Source organism: Arctopsyche grandis, chromosome 7 (assembly GCF_051622035.1).
Source record: "Arctopsyche grandis isolate Sample6627 chromosome 7, ASM5162203v2, whole genome shotgun sequence".
NCBI lineage: Eukaryota > Metazoa > Arthropoda > Insecta > Trichoptera > Hydropsychidae > Arctopsyche > Arctopsyche grandis.
Genome location: NC_135361.1, coordinates 11785271 through 11802141, shown reverse-complemented (window position 1 = coordinate 11802141; position 16871 = coordinate 11785271). Strand labels below are relative to the sequence as shown.

Here is a 16871-nt window from a genome sequence, read left to right as displayed (position 1 = left end):
TCTTCATTTTAAATACTTTACAAAAATCGTTTTCATCGAGGCATTGTGATCCACAACATACTTTTACATAATATCTTGTCTCAAACCAATAATGGGACAAGAAAATGGAAAGGAAGAGGAGATTAGAAGAAATTTGTTCCTAAATAATCTTATATCTAGTAATACATATATACATAATTTCGAAAGAGACTGTATGTATATTTTGTTTGGGTCGTAAAATCCGTGACGTTCAATTTAATAAAAAAAACAAATGTTTACTATTAGATTGACCATGTTTAAGCGGTTTATATTACAAATACCAAGCGAAGCCGGGTAAAAACACTAGTAATATATAATAATACAATGATATAATATTTGTACTGTATTATATGAAAAACAATCTAATTAATATTTCACAGACTTTCAATCTTTGTTTTCCAAAATGTGCTTTGGTTAGTATTGACATGAAGTTTTTTCTGTCTCGTTTTATGATTAAATTTTTTTCGCACACGCGAAAGAGGCGCCGCTGCCTAATTTTTTAATAAAAATATTTGATTTTAAGCGTGTTTGAAGAATTTTTTTAACTCAAAAGTTTCTGTTAAATGATTTTAAAGGGACTTTCGTTTCACCTGTGATGTGTATATACATATGTACGTATATGGGATGGGTATGGTGTGATCGTTGGTCGTCAGGCAGCTCATTAGCCTCTCTCATTTGGGTGCGGATTAACCGGGACGATTATTACGTTGGCCGCGGAGCACAGCGTCGGCTCGGATTAATTTGATTAGGGGGCGCTATTAGCGCCGGGACGCCTCGAGACGCCCCAAGACGCCGATGCCTTATTTGTCGCACCGGGGAGTCAAGATTGCCCGTCGTCGTCTTAAAGCCCGACGCCCCTGCATTAATTACGAACGCCTCAAGACCTTGTATCAGCCATGCTGAGTACTATGCTATAGAAAGTATCCTACACATGTATACAATATATGTATACTCAGTGTAGTGTAGTTAAAATGCTGCCTCATAAATTTTGTTACTTTTTGACGTAGAGCTGTGTAAACCCAACCACGACGCGAAGACGTGTCGCTTTTATAAAATCACTAAGTTCTAGATTGTATCTCAAAGTAGTATTACTCACTTAAATAGTACTAATTGTTAATAAAAATAATTTCGAAGTATTGCGTAAAAGTTGTGCGAAAAATGTATGAAGTCTCATTAATCTTAAGTGTGCGTAATTATACTTTTAAACAGTGTTGAAATTTATTTGAATAATCTACTCATATGAAATGTATTTATTTGTATTTTAGTCAATATTGATCACCGTTATAATTGCTTATTTTTAAAAATGTTTTTATAAATTTATAAATTGAATTTTCCGGTAGAAAATATTCCGAGCTTGAAATAATGATATGGTATCGTTTTCACTTTTCATGTATTCGTTATGTTAAAAAACTTTGAAATACTGCTCGGAGATGTCTCTGATTTTCCTCATATAAAATTTTATTTAAATATAGTTAAGTATTTTAATGCATTTATAAACCGTATTTGATATTAAAAAAATTCGTATATATATATAATATGTATGTGCGTGCAAAAAAAAAAAATGGAGATAATTTAAAAATAAAAAAATAGGAAAGCTTTTGCCGCCGCATTTACATTTGATGTTGATCCGGGAAATTTCGCTCCTTTCCTAGCATATTTTTTCCTCTTATTTTTTTTTCAAAAGCACCATCCGCGCGCCACAGCTAAGCTTTTCTTCTTCACACTAAAGCTCTTCATCTCCCCGAAGCGCTAAATGCTTCGCACAAATACCCCATCTCGTGAATGTGTTATCCTCTTTTCCTTGTTTTACAAGCTCCGTAGTGAAAATCGAACGCGCACACTCATCCACCACATTTTATTTCGTCGAATCCGAAATCAATTTATATTGTAATATGATGTGAGTTTTCACATTTTGATGGAAAAGTGTACGTATATTTTGATAGACCACAGGTTGGCCATTACTCAACCGGCATACCGTTAAACCGCTTTTCCTTCTTTTACAACGGTCCTTTTCAGCTCGGGCATTTTATGCCGCTTTTTTTTACTATATTACTTTTCCCCCAGTTTAACCGCATTTTTACCCCGCTTTCGTCCCTCGACGCGGTCTCTTTCGGTCTATTTCGTGCTTATAGAGAAAGTCACGGCCGCGTGATAATTCATGGCTTTCTTGGGTCGTTTTCTTCCTTAAGTGTATTTTCTTCGCTCAATTCTTCTGGCAAAGTGCTTCGCGGAAACACATTGTGGCCTGTCGTTGGGTATAGTTTTTCTCCCCATTCTCGAATTGAAATCGACTGTCTCTCCCTTTGAACCGAGCGAGGTTTTGAAACATTATCCCGGGTAATGGAAACTGTAATACTATTGTTAAAGCTCATTGGAATGTAGTCGGATTTCTGAGGGTGTTGTTTCATCCAGATAAAAGCGCTTTTATTTTTATTTCCACATATAAAACAGAATATTTTTCCAACATGCGAAAAAAATTTTGTTCCTCGACCATCTTGCCTACTTCTTTCATGTATTATACGGTTATTGTATGTAGTTCGGAACTGAGCGGTTTTGTTTAAACGCAATACTTTTTACAAAATTTACGAATGGTTTTTGGATACATTTCTTTTTATTTTATTTTATAGGGTGTTACGTTATCTCATGATGCCGGTACATCAGACGATAGCGGTAGAGCTTCCGAAAGGCTTACGGGCAGTTCGGTTCCACCACGAGATCCAGACAGCTCGAGGGATCGGTTGAGTGACGTGAGTATTCATTCATACGTTCATGTTGTTTTAACCAATCATTAAATTATTATTTTAAATGAAAACAATTATTAAAAATTAAAATTGATGTTAATTTTATTGGTTTAGAATCACACCATAATTTGTTTAATATATATGAATTTTCACGAAGTTGTTTCATCGATGCCAGTCCGGATTAGTAATCCGCTTTTGAAAATACGGAATTCATGCCGCGGGGGGTTCATAATCCGATTTAAATCAATTTGGCCGCACAAATCCGATACTAGTTCATCCGACGTGGAAACTAATTACACGTTCGCGATCACAACTACTGGGGTTGCATCTGTCCGCCGCAAAATGCACTGCTGCTGCATCGGCTTGATGCGCTTTTCCGCGCATAAACCACTTCCGCTTTCGAGCTTTTCATCCCTGATCCGCTTTTACTGCGGCTCGACCCCCTCCCCCCCATTGTTGGCGCTTTTCATTTTTAATCCGTCGCTCGGTCATGTGTCGTCCGCAAAATACATTTTTTTGTGTGTCCGTTTTCCCTTTATGTTGTTTTATATGTGTATTTTTTTTCGTTCGTTGGTCCGGTAATCAACTTGGTGAAAGTTCATTAGTCATTTTATTTTTATTTATTTTTTGTGCCCTCCCTTGTTTTTTTATGTTAGCTTTTTATGTTTTTTGATGAAATTCTCTTTTTTATTGTCGTGTTTAACCTATATGTGTTTTGTTTTTCTGTTTTTATGCCTGCAGGCGAGTAGCCGTTGTAGCTCCGGTAAAGGCTATATCGTAAGTATATTTTAATTTTTTTATAATAAATTTCTGTATGATCATTCAAAATGTAATGTTACTTTTTTCGGCTGCTTTTTGTGTTGAAAAGAATGCTTGAAACCATTCTGTATTAAACTGCTTGTTTTTTTATTATTTGAATAAATGTACATTTATAATAACGCTTTTATTTTACAATGAATAATACTGTGATTTAATTTTTGTTTTTGTTTTATTTTTACAGTGTGATAGTGAAGGCGAAGATGATAAGGTAAGCGAAACTCTTCTTTCCGTAAACTTGTTTCCTTTTGTGTGTTTATTTAGCAACGGCAGTTGGGCAATATGTTTGCATGTACACATGTATAGTATACATGTGTACATGCGCGATTTATCCTTTTGCCTTTTGACATAACCGTTCCTCCCTTTGTATACAAAGTAACACGTTTTATGTGGGACTTTCAAAGAAATAGTCTCCAGTAGTTGCGCTATCGGGGTTAAATCCGATATCCGCTATCTTCTCAAACGCTGAAATATGTTCCGGTCTTACTTTCTGACCCTTTTTTTTTATACGACCCATCGTATTTTACGTTTCTTACTCGCCTTTCGATTCCTTTTTTATGATGTCGTTACGGCGCCCCTTCTCACGTAATTTGTCCTTTTAATTCTCGCGTTTTGGCTTAAAATTTTATTCCATATACGCTAGGTATTTGAGTTGCACTTGGTGTCAGCTCTTGTCACTGTTTAAAAACATGATTTGTCTTGCAGAAGGTCCGTTCCCACGGAATAAATTTGCTTCGCACCTCATTACTACACCTATTTTCTTTTCGCTTTTTTTTCTCTCGTTATCGCGGTTCTCTTTCGTTTTCCTACACCTTCGTGTTTAATTAGATGTTCTAAGGCGCTCTCCTTCCCATTTTTTTCCCTTCCAAATGAACGTTCTCAAATTACCATTTGCTCGAGCCAAAAGTTTTTATAAAAGGAATTATTACATCTTTTTGTCCGTGTTATTTCTCCTCAGCTCGGTAATTTCATTTCAAATAATCTCTACTATCTTGTTTTTTGTCTCTCCTCTCCGTGTGCCGGCGCTCCTACAGCGCTCTTCTCACTTGGCTCAACTTCCCCAGGGAAAGTTTTTTTATTCGCTTTTAATGACACACCGAAACCTCGCCATTTGTAACGATGAAAAAGATTTCATTTGTTTGGACATATTTAATTATATTGCCTCTGGAGCTTTTTTTTTTACTCTTTTTATTTTACCTCTGTGCGAAATTAACTTTCCACTTTAAAAATACTCCATCGCAGCGGAAAATCTTATCGTTTCCTTTTTTTTTCAAGTATTATCAAATTATTTAATAATAGAAAAAATATTTTTCGCTAGATTTACTTTAGAAATTGCGCTCCGCGTCTTTTTCTTTTCGTATAAAAATCTCATCATCCTACCGTGACACTTCGTTATGAGAATTACATTATGTAAATTTGTTTTTACACGTCTCTGCAAAATATATACACAGCCATTTAAAATCGCTCGTGAATGCTAAGTATCTGTCGCTATTAACATTTTTTTTACATAATATACATATATTTCCTAGTATATGATGATTATGCTTTCTTTCCCGGGGAAAATATCGCGTGGAGGCCATACTTTCGTTATTTAATATTCAATTAGTTTTCTTTTCTGCGCTTTTAATAATTTCTTTAGATCCTTTTCTTTATGAGATTTGCTCTCTCTTGGATTTCCGTGAGTTGCTTTTTCGTTCGCGATTAACTTTGCTGCCGAGCCGAGCGTAATTTTATTCCACCGTGAAAACTCAAGTCGGGGCCGCGTTGATGTATTAATTGTATCCTGACTTGAAACGTTTTCGCGCTAACGCTCCCGTTCCAAACTCGACTTTTGCAATTTCCTCTTTTTTCATACATTTTTCAATTAAGCACGAGTAAATAAACCGTATAATTGTTTAGTCTTTACAAGATTCAATGTGTGTTTGAATTAATTTGCTATGAAGCGGCATCTAAACACGTCTCGCTAGACTCGCGTAATTGGGGTAGGAGTCGTCACGTCTGAAACGACTCCTCTGCGGTGTTAATTCGCTCCTCGTTTAATTTGGAAACTTGTGACAATCTCGCCGTCTGGTTTATTTACAGTCGCTAAGTTCTTCTCGGCTGAAAACTATCCTTCGCCTTTTGTGCAAGGAGAGCTCGCTCGCTGGAAATCTCGGAACAATGAATGGGTATACAAACGTCCGTTCTATACATGCCCGCCCACTACCTGTCTGGGATCTCTTGATATTTCATTCTGCGCCCGTTTCGTTCTCCGCTCTCGGCCTTTCTTACTTTGCGCAACTTAATTGCTCCCGCGAGAGATCAAAGTTATATTGTTTCGTGAGAGGAAAAGAAGAGACCCCCAGCATACGGCCGCCCGTTGTGCTCTCCACAGGTAATACTCGTTCACCTACCTGTAAAAGGGGATCTTATTTTCCTCTTCCGACGACCCCACCCTTCGGTATTTGTGTATTTTTTTTGCGTCCGACGATTTTCTCTTTGTTGTTGTTGTTCCTTGAACTAATAAAGAAATTAATTTTGTATAACGTGAAAACCGAGAAAAGTGGTCTTTTCCTCTGGAGATTCTCGTCCCGTATTTTTCAAGCGCGCTTATTTATGTATCCTGATTTTGTTACGTAAAATATTAATAATGATTCAAAATGAAATTTTTTTACGATCCTTATTAAATTCATCGCATTTTTCGCCTTCTTAAAAATATTCATATAAACGTATTCCAAGTCTTCTAAATCAGCGATACCCAACCGAAGGTACGCGAGGGGTCATTTAGATCGTTCACAATCATTTCTTATTTTCCAGTGCACCGATTATTGATTATTTACATCTCTTTTGTTAAACGTTGCATACGACTGTTACATTAATATTTTATTTACCTTGAATGGGAAGAGATGATACAGTGTATGAACAGAACAGGATTATTTTAAATGCAAATTAAGAACATTTTGAGAAACTATTGTATTAAATAGATTGTCTTAAATATTTATTTATTTATTTAAGAATACTTGGGAAAGCCGATGAACCCAAGGGTTTTTGATAATCATACAGTAGTACAGAAATACAAATATTAAATAACATAATAAAATAAAATGAGAATATATTTCTACATACTTTCTACATATGTATATAGTGATTTTATATATGTTTGTGGATTTATGAGTATCTACTATAGATTTGTCTGCCCATTAAGCAAATTAGGGTATTGTAGCTTTATTAAATTACAAAAAAATAATACGAGTACAATTTTTAGAAATAGTCAGCCAAGGGATATGTGTGTCAAAAAATGGTTGGGAACCTTTCTTCTATAAATATATTTATGTACGTCTACATACATACATATATAAAGAGATTTTCGACAAATAGCGCGCAGTAAAATTTTATTGAGAGTGCTATATCTTATTTTCACTCGATATCACGCCAATGGTGGTCGATAATCGCACGGATCCCCCTCATCCTACAGGAGCAGTGTTTTACGGTTTCGTCGTCGAAAGTGAATCGTCGAAATCAACCGTGGTGGCCGTTTGAATTCGACCGAGCTCGAAAACATCGGTTCTCCATTTGAGAGTTTATGCCGCGAAAACGTGAGCCCCACGCTCGGAGGGCGAATACCTCCCCTTTACGTCGTCAGGGGTGGATTCTCGGGAGGGGTAGATTCGAGTTCGCCCCCCATACCGATTCTTATTACGTGGCTTATCTCCCGCCACGATTCCCATCTTACTTACGGGGCAAAAATGGTTCGCCAACACGGGGATCGAATAAATTGCCGCGAGATTCCGCCGAAATGTTAACATTCTCCGACTTTTGATATATAATATATGTGCTTATGCGGGGGTTCGCATTATCGGTATCAATTTCGTGTTTTCTTACGCACGCGTTTCGCCCTTGTTGCGAATATGGAATTTATTTAGATCGTTAAGTTTAACGTATATTGACTGTCGTTTCAGTGCTGGTACATATGCACATACATAGATCATATCCTTTATTATTTATCATTTTATTTTATATCAGCCTAGTGCGGTGGTTGTTGACACGTTCTTTGCTTCAGATATATTTTGCGACCCATTAAAAGTTAATAGACAAATGTATGTATATATTAAAAATAATGATTAGTACCTACGTAAAGCAATATTTTAAATTTTTTTTTAATTATAAAAGATGAATATTCACTATAATTTGATATAGACCGTTGTCCGTTCGCTCGATTGTCAACTCTTTATCTATATACATATGTATATAAAATTGAATGTCTTGTCTGTAATAATATTTGTAATTACGATTTTACCGACGCGAAAGTTTGAAGCGCCATTGTGTAGTCAAGGAAATGTGTTCGTTGGTAACCACGTTACCAGTTGGTTTATGACGATACGGCGTTTAAGAGACGTTAGTAGAGCTCCCACCATCACTTGAAACGGGAACGGGAATGGGAATTGCATGCCTTATTCTGGCATTGCAACGTATGTCGGGTTCAGCTAGTCTAATATTGTATAATTTCGAAAGAGACTTTGTAACTCTGTATGTACAAAGTCTCGAAATCATTGAAAACAAATCAAAGTTTCTATGACGACGATTTGTTTTTTTTTTCGATTCAAATAAATTTAATAAAAAAACAAATGAATATTTACTATTAGATTCGCCATGTTTAAGCTGTTTATATTACAAATACTGAGCGAAGCCGGGTAAAACTACTAGTACATAATAAAGTGAAAACGAGTAATCGACCAATCGGCGATTAACACCCGTCAGCCAATGAGCTATTGACACGAAATTAAAATGTATGCGAAAGTGACCGCCCTTTGGTTGATAAATGTTAATCGTTGATAGGTAGATGTTTTGCTTTCATTTAATTGGGCGGTGGCTACCATTTAAAACGAAAACGTGAAAGCGGGTTATAATAGGTCAATCAGCAATTAATAAGCGTAAACACATTGACCAATCAGCGTACACTTTCAATCGAATTTTTAATTTCTCGTCGCTGATTGGTTGATGGGTGTCAATCACTGATTGGTTGACATTGATAGTTTGATAGTCCAGTTGACAGTTGACCGAGTTATATAAGTCTGCTGGACGAACGAACGACGCTCTCTATTCAAGGTTCGTTAATATTTATTTTAATTATTTAAACGTACGTTTTTACGTACTTGTGCTGATTTTCGATATTATCCATATTATTTCGACATTATTCAATTCTTCCCCCATCGAAAGTTGGATTTGTATAATTTATTTTTAAGGTGGAGACTTTTTAAGATTCAAGGATTTAATTAGACAAGAAATTTTTCCGCCGTGGGCATTTTTTGCTTTCCTTTCTTTTTTATGAATGAAATTTGTATTATATTAATAATATTCTTTTACGACAATGCTGCCGTTCGTGTCGATTTAATTAAAGCCCCATTCTTTCGGAATATGAAGACATCGAGCAAAAATGCGAAACACGCGTTTATACAGAGCATAAGGAATTTGTACAAAGCGAGAGTCGTTTTCGACTCAGCCAAGACATTATTATAAAGTGTCATCTTGCGGCTCCATCGCCGCCTTTCTCTATTCCGCTCTTTTGGCATCGCATTTAGCAGCGCCTATTTGCCGGCAATAAAGCCTCACTGGAAACTTGCTCTCCCCATCGACTTCGATGGCGACAAACTCGCGCTTATTAGCCATGAAAGAAGGCTATTTCTTTTTTACGGCTCGTCCCGCAACCCAGAGACGACACTTTGTTCCTCTCTTTCTTCCCTTCTCTACACACGTTTCAGCCCATGTTAGAAAATGCACACACACACACACACACACACACCCCAGAAGAAAACATTCGTACTTTAGCGACCGCCGAATAAGAAGAAAAGCATTTTCCCGTTTCTCGTTTCCAGTCATTTCTCATTGATAACTCCTCGTCGGAGTATTTTCTTTTTTTTATGTCCTTTTCTTTCAGCGATTTTATACTCCCCCTCTACTCTTTTCAAATCCTTTATGGACTATCGCTACCTTTCTCTCAACGGTTTATGCGATGAGCTTTACAGGGCGTCGTCACGCGAAAAAATTCCGTGCACATACAAAACTCATAATATTTTATCACATTTTTTGCTCTTTTAGATGAATTTTATGAATCTTCACTTGAATGTTTTTCTATGTTGTTGTTGTTTTTTTTTTTAATATAATTTGACTTACATTATCTTCCGGTCTGTTAGAATTTTTATACATATATAGATAGCGTGTTAAAATTGACTCGTTTCAGATAAAACACTTGCCGTGTTGTCGAGGCGCTCTCGATCCGAGCTTATCCCCTCATCTGACGCGAAACGTCTCCATAGATCTCCACGTGTATCCGTGGCATCGCCGTAAAGATATCCCCGCAGGCTTATCGCCGGGGAAAAAAAGGACGGGAAGCCGTATTCGAGTTGTTATCTTTGATTTAGCAATCCCCATCGTTTATCACTCCTTGATTCCACTTTACGGTTTCCTCTCTTGCTGCGCTAAAACCTCCGGCCGTCCGTTATTTCGCAGCTACTCATCGCCTATCTCTTTTAGACCGTAATTCTATCCGAGCACGTATGGTGGATTTTTATTACTCATAATAATCCCCGGCGAATGTAATGGATTGCCGTATAATAAGCGCCTAAACAAACTACCTCTTCGCTGTTAAATAATAACAGTAAATGAAATACATATATATTTTGTATTTGGAAACATTTGCGGAATGTGACGATTTTATCGTCGTCGTCGAATTTCCTTTGCCCTCACATTTTCTCGCTCGTTGGCACCAAAAAATATCTCATCGGAAACAAAAAGGCCGACTCGACTTGGTGTTTTTCTACGCCTGCCAGCGGAGACCATTTTTCCTTCGCTCTTCAATCTCTCACCATTAGTTTTATTTACTCACAATCCCGAACGATGCAAAAAGCGGATTAACCTTTATCGTCGGACGATTCTTTTTCCTTTCGGTCTAACAATACACATTTTTCAATAATAAACAGCTTGAACGTTTAACGTTTCATCGTCGGGATAAATAAAGCTTCGCGCCAACAAATGTATCTCTTCGCGCGTCAATCATCGTTTTGAGTGACTGCCTTTCAACCGCTCATATTTCAACGACAGCTTTAAAAATAACAACAGTTACAAGTGCCCATTCATTTCATGCGATTTTTAAATTTCAGCAGCCTTTTTTTGTAGATTTAAATCGAATAAAAGTTTTAAAAGTCGAAGAAAACGTAGATAAGACCCTCCCTTCTGGATTCGAAACCTGGCTGTTGGATTTTGTTTGAACTCGTTTAATCAACTTCAAAACGTTTCTAAAATAGTTCTTCAAGACTAAGTTTGTGCTCAAATTGTAGCAGAAATTGTAAATGGTCGTAAATCAGTTGAACAAATTATCGTGATACATATATTACCGGTAGAGCTGTCAATTGTATAACTTAATCGATAGTCAGAGTGATTATCGTTAAGTGATAGATTGTCGTCATGCATTCATAAGTAATACGGCTAAGATTATCGTGTATCCATGTATAATACATATATTCAAACTCAAGTCGTGTGAGTAACATTGTCATATTAGTTGTATCATTTAGTATCGAGACAGTTGAAAAAGAGTTTTGACGAAAATGAAAATGCAAGAGTTGCTGTATTACAAAATTTTATCTAGCATATTTTCTCTGTAAGTATTTTTGAATTTAACAATAATTTCGCTTATTTTCAAGGCAATACATATTGCATTGGGATGCTCTTTATATATGTATGTATGTTGTCAAATTGAATCGGAGCCGGAAGTGTTATCTAGAATAGTAGATAGAAGGAGCGCTCGAACGGCGCCGGTTCTCACGTAGTTGTACGACAATCGAGTCGAGTCGCCTCACTCTTTTTTCCATCGGGCGCTTCTCAAAGGTTCTCTAATGTCACGCTCATTGTGTCGAGTATCTGCATTCAAGTGCTCCAGAGAGGAGGAGAGCTTTCTTTGAAGCGGCGCTCGTCTCGGAAGCTCAGTCGAAGCTCAGCTCGGCCCAGCCAGCCCCTGTTTGCTCCCACACGAGAAGAGTGCGTCCGCAGAGAATCCAATTTGTCGAGCCAGTCACCCTCTCCTTCTCTTCCCATCTCCTCTCCATCTCCTTTCCTCCTCCTTCTACTTAGGAAGGTCCTCTCTGATTGAATTGTTACGGCTTGTGCACATTCAAGGGGGAACTTGATTCTGTTAATTTCTCATTTTCCACGATACGTTTATTATTATTATTTTTTATAAACATACATCGTCGTAACGCTCTTATATGCTCCACTTGTCCGAGAAATTATTTGAAGAATATAGAAAATAATAGCGCACCTGTTTGCCTCTTTTTTTTGAGAGGATTCTGAAATTCTAATAATGGAGAGTATCGTCAATATTTTCCCCTCTTGCTTTTTTATAATGAGCTTTGTACGCAAATAGTTCTACAATGAGCGTTTACAAGACGTTACAATGAGCTTATAAGACTAGACTCCGTCTCAAAAATAATACGACTGATTCGAAATAAGGGAATCTTCTTTTTATAAATCGATAAAAAATAGAATAATACTTTTGTGGAATAGTACTTAAATGCTTATTGAAACTTTGTGCAATTCATTTTGTAGTAATACATTTAATATGAAGGGATTACATCTTTTCTGCAATATTTTGTCAAAGCGCGTTTTTTGGAAATGAAAATCGTATTTATTTACACCCATTTTTTCAGTTGGGCAGAATATACAGCTTACCCACAATTCTTATATCGTCCTTTTTTATTTTATTCTATACTAGTGTTTTTACCCGGCTTCGCTCGGTATTTGTAATATAAACCGCTTAAACATGGCCATCTAATTGTAAACATTTTATTAAATTTATTTGAATACTCATTTGTTCTGTTATTAAATTGAACGTCACGGATTTACGAACCAAACAAAGATACATACATACAAAGTCTGTGTGAGCTTATTTTAAAATTGTACATTACAGTATCATTACATGAAATTCGATATTTAAAACAGTTCAAAGGATTTATTATGTACTAACATAATTATTACTTTTATTGAAATTAGGTATATGTATCAAATTAATTTATTCATATATACATAATATAATAAAGTTTTCAATATGCTATCCTTGTCAGATAAGCCTTATTGTAAATATAATATTTAGTTTCATAGCCCGATATAGTGAAGTTACTTCGTTTAAGATATTTTAAATTGGATTCCCGAAGGGGTGGTACGTTTTCTTCACATATCAATGGAATTTACAACACTGCCGGACTAATCCACACCCCGAAGCACTTTCCAGTTCCGGAACAGCTCCGTCCGGCATATTTTCACCGTGTCAGATTATCGGATTAGTCCGCCGTAGTTAAAATTGACTTTACCAGCGTTTGTTTTCCCAGAGAGTGTCAGCCGCGCTAGGCAAGGCAATCACTAACTAATAAAGTGTCGTCGATGCAAACAGGACGTGTGGAAAAGCCGATTTTCCCGACGCGCCGCACACGTTACTGATACGTCGTACAATTAGCACCCTCTCGGGACGCCGCACAGCCTCCCTCTCATATCGAATTAATTACACGCTATTCCAACGCTCTCCAATCCGACGACCGCAGTATTTTCCTATTCCCCGCCCCATATGCGTGTGTATGTATTCTACTCATTTTCACTCGTAGGGGGTGGGTGGGTGGGTGTGGGAATTGCGACCCGTCTGCGAAACGGCGCGGCTGGCAAATTGAAAAGGCACAACGCACACGCTGTTAATCTGCATGCGAATTTATAACCGCACGGATTTCGGACACGTAATCAAATTTATGATCTCTGTGTGTGATATCAATTTAATCGGGTTTTGTGTTATACGTGGCTGTTATAAGTATATACACTTTTCGCATGTGTGTAAATTGTTAATGATTTATTTGATGAACTTCCGCTCTTCATATTTTTATTTAAAATTGAACCATAATGTTATAAAAGTTAACTGGATGCTATTAGTAATTTATTATTACAAAAATTACCGTCGAATTTCCGCTCGTTAATTTTACTGCTACGAAGTTTTAATGCGTTTAAAAAATAATTAAATTGCTCGCCGTATCGGGAGCGGTTGCTGACGGTCGTGTATTTTCACTTTTGGTTCTAAAAGGACCTACGGCGTAATTGACTTTGCTATAAATATCATACTGTCTGGATTCTAGAATCTAGACGACAACATATATGTATACATACATACATATGTATTTAAAACAGTAGAAGTCTATATATTTTTATTTCTTTGCGTTTGAGACAAAAGAAAATTGGGCGGTACTACAGCCTTCTAAAATCATATGATCTGTTTTTTGTCTAACAACGTTTGTCGAATTGCAATTTTTTTTTTCTGAATCAACCACCCTAAAAGAACGGTATAAATACGTGTTTCGGTTACTGATAAGGAATTGAAATTGATAACATGAAGGTGTGAAACATTAGCTTTAATAAGGTTAACAGATGATGTTATTGTACAATTTATCAACACCATTTATTGCTTATAGATATTATCTACAATCAACCGAGCATTTAACTAGCAGATCCTTAGGTTAGGTTATTCGTCTAGTTGTACAACCATCAAAACAGTTTATCGCTTGTAGAATTTATCCACACAATACAAATATCCGAGCGATAAGCTAGTTCTTTATAATAATTCTTTCAAGGACTCAAAATATTATCCAGTAATTGAAAATCAGTTCTCACATAAACAAGGGAGATTATCGCTCAGTAATATGCCCCTTAATAAAAATTATTTTTAAAAAGTTTTTTATTTACTTTAATAACCACAGCTACTCGGTGTACACGATTTCGACGCGTTTGTATTTTTAATCCACAAATACATTAACCCCTAACCGTTGGATCGGTGTGTCTCGCCTGTTGGGGGTAGTAGTGGGTGGGTCGATCGCTCGCAGCGACCCTTTCGTGTTTGTTCGAGCCCCACCCCCCGACTCACCCTCGTTCACCCCGCTCGATTAGTGCGGTCGTGTTAAATTATTTACACGATATTGTGGCAGCGCGAGGAGTGCTAACGTAATGAATCGGATATTGGCAGTGAAACCGAAAAGTTGTATAATAGAATTGTGGCTTTAATCCACATTCAGCGCTTAATGAGTTGTACCACCCACCCCTCGTACAGCCCGGCAAATCGATTTGTTTGATTTTACATTGTCTTGTGGTCACCCACCCACCCCACAATCGTTCCGACTTTTGTTCACGTGCGTATGTTACGACGTTTATTTATGTATACATTCTGGGTGACTTGTGCGTATGAAAATACACGTATCCTCGTGTGTGAATGCACGCTGAAACGATTTCATTTTATGCGAGACTTCCGCATATATATTTACTCGAACGTGAAGGAATATATTATATATGGGTTCTACGTTTTATATTTTAGGTGGTTTTCCTTTCCTTTCGTGGGGTTGGGGTGGGGTTTTCTTCGATAAGAAACATTGTCCGGAAAAGTGCGTTTGTTTGCGCATCCCACATCTCTCTCGAGTACGTGCCCCTTCGAAAGCGCTTCGATTTGAATACTAAAAGAAGTATTCCGGAGATTTAGGAATGTCAATGGACACTTTGACCCGTGTCGAATTTGGCAGCCAAGCACCGTACAGGACAAAGTAGTTTTCCTTTTTTTTCCCCTTCGCCATCTCTTCTCTGGTCCTTGTCGAAAAAGAGACCGTGTCCCCTCTATTTTTTTTCTTCGGCAGAAAGAGGGGATTTCCATTCTGAAACGTCCTCACAGGAGCAGTCGAATAAACACTTCTATTCTTGACTAAATTGCGCATTAAAGTACACAGAGTCCTTTTATATTTTTTCCACGTCTAAAATTGATCTCAGTTTTTTTTATTACTCTTCATTCTTCTCAAAACGCTTCAATTCCTCCCTATTTCGGACTCAACACCTTATTTTCTTCTACACGCTTTTGGATACTACACCATTCTAAAACTTCCGCCCTATCTTCTGTCCACGTGCCCTCTCGTTGCATCGAGTATACAATGTTCAAAAGTATGACAGTATCAGTAGGGTTATGCTTTTATAAAGTAAAAACATTGTCATTGTATAATATAAAATGAAGTTTCAATTATCTGTTCTAACTAAAATTATCTGTAGGGACGTAAGATTAGTTCAATCAATGGAATTTGAAGATTTGTAATTGGGTCGCGATTATAATGGTTAAATTTTAGCTAAGAGATGATTTGTCTCAAATGTTATTTAAGTACTGGTCTGAATGTTATAATTCTTAATCTGCGTCTAAATTGTATGCAATATTCTATCCCTAATGTATAAATTTTTGCAACACATTGATAGTAATCCATCTTCCCCACGCACAGTTATATTTTTGGCTTAAATGTTGATATCATTTTTTCAAATGTACTCTGTCCTAATTTCATTCATCTCCTGGTGTTCAGTCCTATCATCTTATTATTATAGCTTGTTATATACGTATAAGAATAAATTTATCCGTTTAAGAGGGCGCTATTCATTGTTCGCGATAAGAAATCGAGAATGAACCGCGGCTAATTTATATAAGTCCGGAACAGTCGCTACTGTATTTTTTCCCTTTAGGATTACAATATTGACCGGATAAAATTGTTGGGAAAAAGGGAGCCGAGGAGAAGAGGGAAAAAAAGGAAACGAAAGGGAGGAAATTGTGTTTTGGTGATGGTGTCGAGGGAGCGCGGTTACGGATGGGGTGGAAAGAGGGTGGGGGAATTTGTGGGGGAGGGTGTATGTGTGGCTCGAAGACAGCTTTTGTGATTTGGTCGGCCCTTCCGGTTGTCCGTCTCGGTTCTGCCATTGTGCTTCGGCTTACAAAAGGTAGAGTGCTTACGGTTTTTATCTATTGCCTCATCGGAAGCGTGATTGAGTCCTCAGTTCCCCTAACTTGAGTGAACGTTTTGCCGCCGGTGTTGACCTCAACATTCGTCTACTATACCCCAGATTCGCCGTGAAATCGATTTCACGCTGTAGTATTCTTGTCGTGATTTCGCCAGACCGGTAATGTGATACTAATCGGTGCCATTCATCGAACTCGTCTAACGACCATATAAATATATACTCGGACAAAATCCATCGCACTGTTGTTTATTTATGCTAACAAGATTGTACTAATCTCTTACATCGCCCAAAGATGATTGAATGCATTTAAGAATATGAGTGCACCGGTTTGCCATCCACTTCTGCCTACTACACGAAGGCCTCTTCCATTCATCTCCATTCTAAGGAAAACTCATTCACATTTGCCTTATTTCGTTCACCCACCTTTATTTTTTATTTGGATACTATTTGAATACATCTATCCAAATTTCGTATTTTCCTCTA

General features: G+C 37.1%; 1 protein-coding gene across 2 annotated transcripts in view; it reads left to right on the top strand.

Moving 5' to 3' along the window:
• LOC143914766 (uncharacterized) overlaps window positions 1-16871 on the top strand; it is a 228510-nt gene that overhangs the window by 26160 nt on the left and 185479 nt on the right. For both annotated transcript variants that reach the window (XM_077435095.1, XM_077435101.1), the window contains exons 2-4: window positions 2646-2765; window positions 3501-3536; window positions 3760-3786. The gene's annotated coding sequence lies outside the window, so the exon portion shown is untranslated. The remainder of the gene's footprint in view (window positions 1-2645; window positions 2766-3500; window positions 3537-3759; window positions 3787-16871) is intronic.